The 2,625-nt window shown below is 40.6% G+C and overlaps 1 long non-coding RNA gene across 1 annotated transcript in view; it reads right to left on the reverse strand.

The window, feature by feature from the left end:
- Nucleotides 1-1,148, reverse strand: part of LOC109306106 — a 3,839-nt gene extending 2,691 nt beyond the window's left edge. Inside the window, exon 1 of the long non-coding RNA XR_002099854.1 lies at nucleotides 1,053-1,148. This is a non-coding gene — a long non-coding RNA (uncharacterized LOC109306106). The remainder of the gene's footprint in view (nucleotides 1-1,052) is intronic.
- Between the last annotated feature and the right edge of the window lie 1,477 nt (nucleotides 1,149-2,625).

A 2,625-nucleotide genomic window follows, 5' to 3' on the forward strand; every position in this document is an offset into this window, starting at 1 on the left:
TTACAATGGTCCACAATGGTGGAGGAAGTGGTTCAGAGGAAGTGCCTCAGTCCATATAGAGTCTCATCGCAGGGGTCCTCTTCGGGTGGAGCGGGGTTGTTCATGGTCAAAGAATCTTCTAGGAGTGAAGTGAAGGTCCGTCTGGCATGGATGGGGGGTGGCGGTTTAGGGCATCCCCTCCAGGTCCGGTCCCTTCCAGCGGTGGCTTATCTGGTGGCGTCCACTGCATTCCCCTCATCTATAAACAACTATTAATCTTGGTAAAGAAGGAAAGAGTTTGTGTAGGAATTTCCCATAACTGAGTTCAAAGACACATAATCCTTTAGATGAAAGTTACTTTGAAAAAAGCAAAGCTTAACAACATCACAGTTTTTTTACTCACTATTTTTCTTTCCTGAACATCCTTGGAGACATATCTATGCACTTGTATGAGTAAGAAAATGGATTATTTTTTTACATTATTCGATTAAGAACAAGAAAAATCATGACATATTGGAAATAAATTACTTGTGGCAGTATAACAACATTGGAATTTTACTTACCATGTCTTTATTACTATAGACAAGCCAGAAAGGGCGTATTCAAACCAAGGGGGAAAAATGTTTTCTTAGCAAATGTTAGCTATGGTATATTAAGTAATTCACAGTAAAATTCTAGTGCGGACAAGGCAGTTGTTTTTTTAAAAGGTTAGCAGATAAAATTTATTTTTGAAATCCCTGCTAGTGTTCCTTCAATCTGCTACCCTGTTCCATATCTTCATTAGGATTTTACCTTATGTTAGATACTGTGCTTAATTAACACAGAACAGTGATCACCAACCAGTGGATCTCAATCCACTGGTAGATCTTGGAGCTTCTTGCAGTAGATCTCAGAGCCGCTTGAAGTCTATCCAAGGCTGGGTGGGGAGGCTGAGTGTGCATGTGCAGGTCAGCCCAGCAGGTCAGTCCATGGTGAAGGGAAGGGGCTAGAATGAGTTACCCACAGTGAGTGACAGTGCTGGAGAGGCAGAAGCAGGGGTAAATTGAGTGGGACCCTGGCCAGGTGAGACTTACCTGCTGGGGAGGTGCACCCTCAAATATTTGTTCTTCCTCTGCCTCAATCTGCACCCCCCCAACTTCCTTCCCTACAGACTTAGCTGCTGGGTGGGAGGGAGGGGTGGCAGTGGCACACAATAGATCTTGGGTTGCTTTTAAATGCCAAAGGTGATCTCCTACTTAAAAAGGTTGAAGACCACTGACATAGAGTAACCTTTTTTTTTATTCCTGGTAAATGGAAAACTAGAGAACCGTTCTAAATTTACTGGCTTTAAGCAAAAGAAATAATGTTTGATTAGTTAGGATGATGACCTGGGAAATTCAGAGATGAGTCTTTAATTTCCTACTGTCCAACAGACTTTCTGTATAAACTTCAAAAAGTCACTCAGAGATTTTAAAAGGCATTTAGGTGCTTACTTCCCATTGGTTTCAAATGGGAAATTCTCAGATACCCTTATGGTGCTGGCCCTTTGGATTTCAGTTTCCTGTCTGTAAAGTGGATAACAAGACTTCTTTGCCTCACAAGACTGTTGTGAGAATACATTAAAGACAGTAAGATAGATACTTTGGTGATGAGAGTCATATAAGTACCGGAAAGAAACAGAAAAAATGTGCTAAAAATGGCTTTATTTCTGCTACTTAGTAACTCCTTCTAAAGTCTGACTCTGAAAAGATAAGTTATCTGTGAAATCCTGCTGTACACTGATTAAAACCACCACAGAGTTTGTACCCATTCCTGATTTTTGCAAATATCAGTATACATCCAGCACCTACAGATAAACCATCTTAAATTAATATTTGATTTAAGCTGCTGATGAAAAACATTTATTATACTAAAAGGTTAAGCACTGAGGTTTCCCTAGTACTAGTTCTGATTAATTATGAATACTTCAAGCTTAATAATACATATTTTGTTATCAGAATGATAGATAACATACATTAGCAACCCTTCAAATCCAATATTGGCTCATTAGTTAATATCTAAGAAGTACTTTGAAAAAAGGAGAGTGCCATACATGTGCTGAGAACTGTAGAATTTGTAGTTTTTACTCTAAGTTAGTTTTTGTGCATTTGAACAATCTGGAGGGAAAAATTATAGTGAGAATTCTCATAGAGATGATGGAAGACAATTCTATTATCTTCCTATTTAGTCCTTTGTAGTCCTGCAATCTTCCTACTTAATTAGTGGTAGTGAATGAGCATCTAATTTCTGGGTTTGGAATATGTAGAGTGGGAGCAAGTGGGAGCAGTTTGGCTGGGTGTATTTTCTGTCAATGTCTTAGAGTGCACTTGGACTGCAATGCAGACATCATAGAATCATAGAATCAATGAATTGGAAGGGACCTAGACAGATCATCCAATCCAACCCCCTGCCATGGGCAGGAAGGAGCACTGGGGGTGGCAGAGGTCATAAGACCCCAGTCATGTGCCTATCCAGTCTCCTCTTGAAGATTTCCAGGGGAGGTGAGAGCACCACCTCTCTGGGCAGCCTATTCCAGGCTCTGGCCACCCTTACAGTGAAGTAGTTCTTCCTAATATCTAACCTAAACCTATCCTCCCTCAGCTTGTGGCCATTGTTCCTGGTGACTCC

The sequence above is a fragment of the Crocodylus porosus genome, unplaced genomic scaffold, assembly GCF_001723895.1.
Source record: "Crocodylus porosus isolate Cpor-Errol unplaced genomic scaffold, CroPor_comp1, whole genome shotgun sequence".
In the NCBI taxonomy this organism is placed as follows: Eukaryota; Metazoa; Chordata; order Crocodylia; family Crocodylidae; genus Crocodylus; species Crocodylus porosus.